Below are 10,128 nucleotides of genomic sequence, written 5' to 3' on the forward strand. Positions count from 1 at the left end.
CGTAAAGCCAGTGGAGAATGGAGAATGTCATGGTTTCATGATTTTTCATTATCGGTATTCCACATCATAACATCATGCAATGTACTGGGGGTTTGACTGCTGATGCTCAAGTTCCGGGTGCCTGTCCAGCGGAGAAGAGCAGCTACGTTTCCCCAGGGGGCTTTGCGGTCAGCGAGGAGATATAACTCCCGGCAAGGTCACCTGATGCTCTCTTTTCTCTGCCTGCGCTGCTTCGCTTGCGCTTCTCTGCCTGCGCTGCTTCGCTTGCGCTTCTCTGCCTGCGCTTCTCGCCTGCGCTTCTCTGCCTGCGCTTCTCATCTCAGCGTTGTGGTAAGGCCGATCCACCATCAATTTCACATTCTCTCTCCTTATAAAATTCTGTTGATACCATATTTAGTAAATTACTTTGTTTTACCTCAGATTGTTGCCACTGTTTTCAATTATTTCGGGGTCCCTTATTTTCTTTTTTTTTTTCCGGGGGCGCGGATCCGCGGATCCCTCCGCCCCTCTAGTCACGGAACCGGGCCGAACCAGCCCGTAAACCGTTGACAGTTAGTTCCCATGAAAAAGGAAAAATAAAAAATCTCATTTGTGGCCACTTCTATGTTCATTTTGTGCCTGTAGCAATTTAGTGTTTTCTGGAGCAATCCTCAAATTCTTGTATGCAATTATCCAAACACCTGACTAACTTTATCATCTGAAAAAGTGATACAGGCTAGTACAAATGGTCTCTCTCTTCTGAGGATATGAGACAAACTATAAATTGAAAGTTGAACTATGAAATTGCATTTTTCTTTTAGAGTAACCAGAAAAGTGAAATGTTAAAATTCATATAATCATTATATTTAATTTTAAATAATAAATCTGATGGTTCATAACTGAAGCATCTTCAGTTAGTTGTTATTTCACTGCAAGAAAAATGGTTATTAATACCAGTGGAAAGAAAGATTAGCTGTGAAATTTAAGTCCCTTTTTTTTTTTTTTAAACTTTAACTGCAGTTAAGAAAATGTTTCAAAAGCTAAGCAGTTATTTTGTATGTTTTCTTGCATGTCAGACAGCTGATATATGGCTTAAAGTCTATTACTGACAGGTTCATGTTTTGCTAGCACCAAGATAACATAATTTTTAGAAAAGTGCTGCCATTGATAAGTGATCCAGAATAACAAGTTATAATTTTAACATTTCTGAAGTTAAAATTTGATGAGAAAATTAAGAGAAAAACATTTCACCTGAATTTCATCTTGAAATCTGATTGTTCAGCATACATATTAATATGAAAATCTAACATCTTCAATTTTGTTGCTTTTTTCTGTCATGACAAACCCACTGTAGACATTATTTTATAGAAAGATTTGGGTACCTTTCCACTGAGAAAGAACATAATCTTGCACCTACGGATAAGCAGCTTCCCACATAAATAATTTTATTCTCATAAAAATGAGAGACAAAGTTGAAAACCAAGTATTCTTATCCTATAGTCTAGTAGAAATGCTAGTATATCTTAGTAAATGGTTAAATAAAAGAAAACAACTTCATCTAAGGACTTCTGAAATTAAGAACTTTCATCCGATTCCTCCCCTGCCACTTCATGATGACTTGGAAACACAAAGTGTTTTTTCCACACAATAAAACCAGTGGGTCAGTGTCATCCACTTGCTGGGAAAAGTCCTTGAAAGAAGGCCAGAATGATCATTGTAGATTATTGTTATTTTTTAATAATACGTACTTTTCTGAAAAGGAAATGACAAAAATTTGAAAGTGATTAGATGATAATGATCAGACATAGAGCGTTTTCTTCTTTAAAGGATATTAGTAACACCATTTCATTATTAGGGAAAAATGTGGCGATTTACTGAAGGCTATTCTGAAAGTTAGTGATAGTCTTACAAAGGGAATCCAAGCTGTGCAGCCTGCATAGATCGCAATGAGTAAGGGAACAGCAACAGGAATCTGGAGTATCTCATCATTTCTGCTTTTCTTTCAGCCTTACGTGTGTTATTAGAAATACTACATACAAATCTGATGCCTTTCCCAGTGGAGTTTAAACTCTTAAATTGGGAGCATGAAGAGAATAGGATAATGCAGCTGAAAGCAGTCAGCCCCTTTGGTATTTTTTGTCAGTTCCTTAGATGTCTTTTTAGAAAGATTGAGGCATTAATTGGCATATGATACTGTCCTTCCTAAAAGGACTTCATCTAGGAGAGCATCATGATGAAAACATGATGTGATTTTCCTTTAGATGGAAAGGGACAGGAGAATGCTGCCTTATTTCTAAGAATGTCTGAGTTTGAATTTTTGTTTGACAACCAAATCAATACAATCCTTTTTGTTAGGCTAAGTTTACATAATCCTTGAGAAAGTGCTGTTGTGTTTTGAGATGAGTCCTCAGAAATGCACAATCCAGGAAACACACCTACTGTAGAAATGAGCAATAAATGCAGTGAACAGATACTTTTGAAGTTCCAGAGGTATTTTAAACAAACTAACATCAGAAGAAAGAATTCCTTGGAAACTCAGAGTGGGCAAGAACCCATCTTAAATGTCATGCCTATGTAAATCCTGGCTACAGCCATCTGGATTTCTAAGGCAAGAGAGGACAAGATTTTCCAGCGGGATGAAATGATGACTCTAATAGGTCCTTGGACAGGGGAATTAACACCATGAATAAATTTGAGAGAAGCATCTAGAATGAGAAGATGAAGGGGAATAAAATGGATTATATATGCTAATTACCTTGCTTTCCTACTTAGCATTTTTACCCGCTATCTCTGCATTTGCAATTCCTGAAACCAGTGAATATTTACCTGGATGGGCTAATCCTGAAAGTATAGACAAAGATTCACCAGAGGAGAGGCTGTCTTTGGTGTCTACTTATATAAAAGCATTTTCTTCTTGCCACTGTTCCCCTCCTCCCCACCAATATCTGCTGCTGTGGAAGATTTGTGTATATTTCAGGGCTGCTCATTTGTTTTGCCTGCTTCAAAAGGTCAGGATGTGACTGCTGCATACATGCAAACCCTTTGCATGTTTTCTGCCAAGAATGTAGTCAGGTAATGGGTACTCAGTTTTACTAGTACTAGTCTGCAGGATTGCTGTCAGCTGGGTCAGAAGCAATTGGGCCAGTCTTTGTGTTACAGTGGACTATAGCAGAGGAGCCCAAGAGAGCTTCTAATTAATGACCATAGAAAAGCTTGATCTTTGGCTACTGTCAAGGCCACACTTCAGATATAAACCTGTAATTCTCAGATGATTTTGAGAAGTCGTTTCTGTAGTAAAATAAAGCAACCTTTTGTCACTGATTCTTTCTTTGAAATAGACTTTGGAAATGCATAGAGAGAGGTGGAAGGGTTCTGGCTGACAGAGCTATGCAGAGGATTTGTATGTTGTGAGTCCATGAATATCAATATCAGTAGGATAGCTCTATCCAGATTTCACAGGATTGAGCATTATCTTGATCTATGTTGTATTAATACAACAACTCTAAGGCAGGAGAACAACAGTGTTGTAGAGAGGTGAATTAAGGCAGCGTAAGGGAAGCTATGTAGCTTGTTATATTCTGCTCCAAAATTAAGGATACTCTGTATGATTTTTGTGTCTAGCTAATTGGTGATAACCAACAAACCATGAACAACAGCAGTGTCTGCTTACATACACATGCATGTGCTCATCTGTACTCACTGGTAATTCCTGTAACTGGGGCTGCCAGCCATTCTGATGCCTTGCAGCTAAGAATTTATGATACCATATGAAATCTAATGAAATTCATTCATGACAGAGAGGCGATTGCTCTTACCAAAAATGTGGGTGCTAATGTAACACCAGAGTTTGCTTGAAATGTATCAGGCTAGTGTTATGGCATGTGTCTGTGTCATAGAGATACACAAAGATAGGGCATGCACCAGGATGTGCAATTTCTCGAAATATTTCATTAAAATGTGATTGTCCTTCATAGTATTCTGTATCTATTGGAAGACTGATATGAAATCAGTTGGGAATATTAGTAGGTCCTGTGGCAATAGTAAAAAGAAGGAACAGCTAAGGGACTCATCTGTAACGACTATGATGAGCTAAAATAAAAGCTCAGGCTTTGGGGATTAAAAATACGAAAACTATTGAGTTATTACTGAACTACGTCTTGAAAAACTGAGAGATCATCTTTCATTTATGTTAAAATATTGTTTACATTATACTCTAAGATGTTGTGCAGTGTGACTGTGAAATAGAAGGACCCAGAAGAAAATAACTCATAAAACTTTAATTCTAAAATATACATTTCTGTTACTTGGGTAAAGAAAAAAAATCTGGTTACTCAGGGAGTGGAAAGTGGGGTGAAAATATAACTCACACAATGAGAGTTAATGACTGAAGTTATTCAATGGACTGATTTTTATGACTCAACAATAAACCTTTTAAAGCAGAGATGTTCTGATGTTATCTTAAACACCATAAGAAATCCTTTACTGGTATCAGACTTTGGGGATTTATTTATTTATTTATTAAATAGCTACGCCTTTGGAAAAGAAACAGTACAGGTTATTGGAAGTACTACAGCTGAGGAAAGGTAGCTTTTTTCTCTACTATAATAGGCATCGATTCTAAAAATTATTAAGTTTCTAGCAACATACTGTAAATAACTATAATAAAAATGCTGATTGTCTGCAGTTTAGTTAAAGCTTTTGAAGTGAGTTATGCTTCAAAAAAAAAAACTTTAATTCTGCTAATTATTGATTTTTGCCTTATTGTGTTGTAATGCTAGGAGGTGATGGAAAGTGCCACAGTAATAGCAGGGCAGCAAAGTGTTTGGCTGTAGCAAATGAGGACACAGAAATGAAGGAAAGGAGCTGCTTACTTTTGGAAGGCCTCAGATAGGCAGGGATCTCCAGCAAGAGATGCTCTTACCTCCACTGCCAACCCTTGAATGAGGTCTGAGAAGAGGTGGCTCCTGGCTCCTTTCCTTCCAGTCACCCAGGTGCACTGCTTACACCTGAGCTCCCCTGGGTCGGCCATGCTTTCCAACCAGGTGCTCAATCACTGGCTCAGGCCATGACTTAGCATTTCCACTACATATGTTAACAGAAGTTTATAATATATAAACAGTATAAACAGGAGGAGGTATGTCTGTTTACAAGGGTGGATAGTGTTAGGAAAAGGGAGATTGGTTTTAAACTAAGAGAGGGGAGGTTTAGGTTAGATATTAGGAGGCAGTTTTTCACCCAGAGGGTGGTGAGGCACTGGAACAGGTTGCCCAAGGAGGTTGTGGATGCCCCATTCCTGGAGGCATTCAAGGCCAGGCTGGATGTGGCTCTGGGCAGCCTGGTCTGCCGGTTGGTGACCCTGCACATAAGAGGGTGTTGAAACTAGATGATCATGATGGTCCTTTTCAACCCAGTCCATTCTATGATTCTTTGAATGTTCTCTTTGCTAGTTCTCTCTATGGGGAATGGGGTAAAGAATTGGAAAAGTAACTGTATAAAGAACTCATGGGTTGAGATAAAGACAGCACAGCAAATAAAGCAAAAGCTATGTGTGCAAGCAGACCAAAGCCAGGAATTCAGTTGCACTTTTCCATTGGAAGGCAGATGTCTAGCTTCACCCAGGAGAACAGGATTCATCATGCAGTGTTTGTCTGGAATGACAAATGCTGACATCCTAAATGTTCCCCCTCGTCCTCCTTTACCCCAGCTTTTATTGCTGAATACAATGCCATATGGTATGGGACATCCCTATGGCCAGTCTGGGGCAGCTGTCCTGTCTGTGTTCCCTCCCAACTCCTTGTGGAGTTCATCCCCTCATTGGAAGGGCAGCACAAGCAGCAGAAACATAATTGGATCTGTACAGCACTGCTCAGAAACAACTGTAACATCAGTGTGCTGTCACCACTATTTTGATCAAAAATCCAAAACATGTTATGGCATGAGCCTCTGCAAAGAAAATTAACTTTATTCCTGCCAAAATCATGATGTGGTTAATTAGGTGAAGACCAGGCACTAAAAATTTTGGTTTTATCTCCTGGAATGTCAGTTTATATTGCAGAATGTATTGAGAATTTCCGCAAGTATAGATGACTTGTTATAAATTGAAATAAGAAACTGAACATTTCTACTGCTTTTAAAGACTCTATGGGGCTGCTGAATCACGGCCTGAACCTCTGATTGATCACCTGAGGCAAGCAATGAGTCAGCCACAGGAGCACAGGTGAAGGCAATTCTCGTGTGCTGCAGGAAGGGATGGAGCCTGGCTGCACCTCTTCTAGACCCATTTAAGAGCTGACTGCAAGTGGGGAAGGATCTCTCTGGAGATCTGCCCTACTGGAGTCCATCTTGCGAGCCCAGGACAGGGTGAGTGACTTTCTTTCCTTACTCCTATATAACAATTACATCAACTAAGCTCCTGGATATACTGTATATCCTGATATATCTATCTGTATATCCACTGATTATACAAAGGACTGATCCAAGATGAGTGGCACTCTAGAAAAAAATATCCAAAAATTGAAGAACACATTCAACTAGTTTGTAACAAAAAAATAACGTAGTGGATTCACTCAGTTGTTGAAAATGTATTTCATTATGTATTGATCACCACATATTTGGTTCCTGTTATTTTTAATACTATTTTTATACCTTTTTTAAAAAGAAGACTAGCCCATTGTTTCATAACACTATGTAGGAGAAGATTTATGTATGGTTATAAAGTTGGCTGTGGAAATCATATCACTTTAAATGTTTTTTCAGAGGAAAATCACATCAGGCTGGCAAACCTGTCTGCACTGGCTGATGAAGAATGAGGGCTTTATTTTTGAGCTTTCTATTAAACTAAAATTTATATTACTATTGCTGCTTAGATGATAATTCTGGGTCACCACTGAACTATTCCTTCTAGCAGCACTACTCCCAAGAGTACTTTATTTCTTATAGTATTAAACAAGCAGGAGCCAAGTGAATTTTAAATCTGTAGGGTGTCAAAAATGAGAAACTAGATTAAGTTTTGGATGCAGATGCAAGGGAGAACAGTCACACATTTTAAAAACTGAAGAGCATTACATTCTCAAATGTACATATGATTTGTCCTAGAGCAGTGGCTAGACATATCAAAAGATCTTTACAAGTTAGACTTGTGATGTGATAAAATGTATGTGGTATCATTCAAGTTAGGTTTAAGATCTTGAGTGTTGACAGAACACAGGAGTTGAGGACCTAGTTTTTTTTTTTTGGAGATTTTTACAAGGATAAGACCCACGTTCTTCTGAGAAATAGGCTTTCTTATCAATTTTCATTCTCTTTCCATTCTATTATACAAATGTTTTCCCTCTTCATGGAAAACTTAGTTTGATCTCATTAGTGTTCTACTGTTCTCTAATCATAAGTAGAGTTACTGGCTGTTTTACAGTTTGGTGAAATTCAAACAATTATATTCCATAAATTGTGTGTGTTATTGGAAAGCCAAGAGCAAAGCAGCTCAGGGCAATGAAAAGCATAACAAACTGGGAATTTATACCACTTCTAGCTAGCAAAGCAGAATTTGCTCCCAGGTTTGTTTCACAGGAAAAGAAAAAAAGAGTAAAATAGCACATTTGGCTGATGCTAAAATGATTTTAGGAGGCTTAGGAAGACAAAGACCCTTCACTTTGTTACTGAAAACTGGCAGATCAACTGAAGACTAATTCCATTTTGAAATAAACATTTTGCATCACAGTGAAACCATGCTGCTAATATTAGCCAAGCTGGCAAATAAACAGGAACTCCTTGTTTCATTGTTTTTACTTTTGTATTCCATCAATGGACTGTAAAGTACTGGAAATGAGCCAAAATCAAGGACTAATTTCCATTTAGTGGTATAATGAAGTAATAAACATGCTTTGATTCAGATTAAAAGCTTTTTCCCCTCCAAACTAAAAGCACTTCTCTATCTGTCTGTAGCTTCAATGTTTTCACAAAAATAGTTAGTAGCTGCTGCAATATTGTGTTAAAACAAATAAACAAATGCCAAAAAGATAAATTTAGCACTCACTACTTCCTGAAGCAGCCAATCTTTAGTGCTCAGAATCTTCAGAATGCATAGCTAAACAAAACAAAATCCTCTATTCAGATCAGACACAAATATTTGCCTTGATTTGTTCCACAACCAAGTTTAAACCAATATAAATGAGGGCACTTTCTGCAATCCCTATACTCATCTCTACTGTTTCCTTTACTACTCATGCACAACCACTTGCAGTGTTTGCTGCACAGCACTATATTGTACCTATCCAATAGTCAAATTAACATTGTGTTCAACGTGGAAAGTGCAAAGTACATAGGAAGAAGTTTTTCTCCTTAAGTCTTAAAAGTAGTGGGCTAAATCCTACACCCAGCGATCTTGTGTGAGCAATATTCATATGGTGTCCCCAAGAATAACTTGGTTATGTCTTTGATCAAGACCAAAGAGTGAATTAACTGGAAGAATGAAATAAGTCTTGATAAGACTCAAGGATCAGTTAATTATTATTTATGTAATACCATATCTGAGGCTATTATAAGTTGCAGATTTTTACCCTTAAGTTTCAAATTTTAAGAAAGGAATCCTTGAAAGCGTTTAAAATCTTCACAAATTAAAGCATCTAATCCTGGAGCTTAAATTCATAATGGCTTCTTTAATCTAATCATTTTCAACAGCTAATTCTAAAGCAGTAATTAAATTCTTAGATCAACTTCAGTCCTTAGCTAAATGCAAGAGCTGCTTACAAACAACTCATCCTTACAGTGCTATACTAAAGATTCACATTGAGTATTATGACAGTATTCTGAGAAATGTTTTTTTTTGTTTGATCATTGTTTATATCTATCTATATATATATATATGTAATATGTGTTCAACATTTATCTTTGTATTACCATACAACTTCATTGGGCTTCTGGAAAAGCTACATGCTTGTTCCTGGCCATACGTAAGCCTCCAGAGTTTACTGAAGACATGGATTAATGATTTATCTATGAACTCTAAACTACTTCAAAGGGTAATTTTCTCCCATTCTTTCCCAGTAGTAAACTTTGAATGATTTTACCTTTGCAGAATGGAAAATAACATTGAGAATCTGTGAAAGTTTCCAGAAACATAAGATTTTTCACTCTTAATTCTAACTAGACCAGAAGAAACTGAAGATTTCTAAACACTGTTGAAGATATGCTGGAAGTGATCCAATGTGGAAATCCACAAGAACTCAACTGCTATGCAAGAAATGAGTGAATAAAGCAGAGATGAGCAATGACAATTTTTAGAAAATGTGGCCAAGTTGTATTTTTCTGCCTTAAGATCTTTGAGACAAAGCTGGCACTCACTAGACAGAACAGAAAGCTCATCTGGATGGTAGACAGTTCAAGTACTGACCTGTGGTGTAGAACAGACTAATTTCACTCACATTTGCCTGTGAACTACAGAAACTGTAAGAGAGAAAGTATGCCTATCCAACAGCCTGTTACCTGCTCAAAATTATATTGATGTCAAAACATTTTTACTAATGGATTTGCAGGAAAATTGCGCCTACTGTACTCAGGTTTTATTTTATTTTGCTAACACAGGCTGTTTAAGTCATACTTAGCTTCTTCGGAAGCTGTCTGAACAAATCACCAGTGAAGGGAGTAGGAATATATGGAGGAGTTCTTGTTATCATCTGTGTTTGTTGATGTTGGGAGTGACAGTTGTATACAGTTGATTAGTTCATGTTGATTTGACAGGTAGCAATGGGACAGTGCAGCTACATGCCATTTTCCCAAGTTTCATTGAGTCATGTTTTTATTTTTTCTGTCACTTTTGATGAAATGCAAACTGTACATTAGCTACCTGTACACCACCAGTGTATTTGTAATATAAATTCTCTGTACTACAAAACCTCCTTCTACCAGAGATTGCCAGGGCTTTATTTATGTGTGTGCATACATGTATCTGAAGAGGAAGAGGATGCACTTATCATCAGGTACTGTTCTTCTAAAAAGAACAAACCTGGCAAGTTATTTATCATATTGCTTGACAGTTATGCCTCTGCAGACTGTAGAGCGCTCCCAAGCTAAGGTCTTTTCATGTCCTGCTCTGCTCCTCGGATTCTCATCTATTTCTTGAAAATGCTGTGGGTTTCTGCTCATTAAATGCTA

General features: G+C 37.5%; 1 long non-coding RNA gene across 1 annotated transcript; it reads left to right on the top strand.

Annotated features, from left to right (window-relative positions):
• The first annotated feature begins 6,301 nt into the window (after positions 1-6,301).
• Positions 6,302-10,128, top strand: LOC109367122. Its single transcript, XR_004159433.1, has 2 exons — positions 6,302-6,339; positions 9,125-10,128. It is a non-coding gene; the product is annotated as an uncharacterized LOC109367122 (long non-coding RNA).

The sequence above is a fragment of the Meleagris gallopavo genome, chromosome 4 (assembly GCF_000146605.3).
Source record: "Meleagris gallopavo isolate NT-WF06-2002-E0010 breed Aviagen turkey brand Nicholas breeding stock chromosome 4, Turkey_5.1, whole genome shotgun sequence".
NCBI lineage: Eukaryota > Metazoa > Chordata > Aves > Galliformes > Phasianidae > Meleagris > Meleagris gallopavo.